The sequence below is a fragment of the Penaeus monodon genome, chromosome 15 (genome assembly GCF_015228065.2).
Source record: "Penaeus monodon isolate SGIC_2016 chromosome 15, NSTDA_Pmon_1, whole genome shotgun sequence".
Classification (NCBI taxonomy): domain Eukaryota; kingdom Metazoa; phylum Arthropoda; class Malacostraca; order Decapoda; family Penaeidae; genus Penaeus; species Penaeus monodon.
This window is the reverse complement of record NC_051400.1, coordinates 27,866,350-27,866,619: the sequence shown is the minus strand read 5'-3', so window position 1 is coordinate 27,866,619 and position 270 is coordinate 27,866,350. Positions and strand designations below refer to the sequence as shown.

General features: G+C 31.9%; 1 protein-coding gene across 1 annotated transcript in view; it reads left to right on the top strand.

Annotated features, from left to right (window-relative positions):
* LOC119581891 (prostaglandin E synthase 2-like) overlaps positions 1-270 on the top strand; it is a 41,881-nt gene that overhangs the window by 3,362 nt on the left and 38,249 nt on the right. The gene's annotated exons all lie outside the window — the stretch shown is intronic.

Genomic DNA, 270 nt, shown 5'->3' with positions numbered 1-270 from the left:
AATGCAAGTGGGTTAAAATTTGGTTTTGCTTGAGCATTTTTCATGTAAAGATATGGTAGCATACCACAATCTGTAGGTTTTTTTTTACAAAGCTGTTTCCTTTTGTCCCAAAGGGAAACCAGAGGAACATTCTCAGGCACAAACTAAATAAGAAATATCAATTTTAGAAGATATGCAATTTTAAGAGTTGTTCTGTAGTTTGACACCATGATGTCAAAGTAATTGTAATTCTTTTTCACATGTAGAAAGGGCATAATGAATAAATATTCG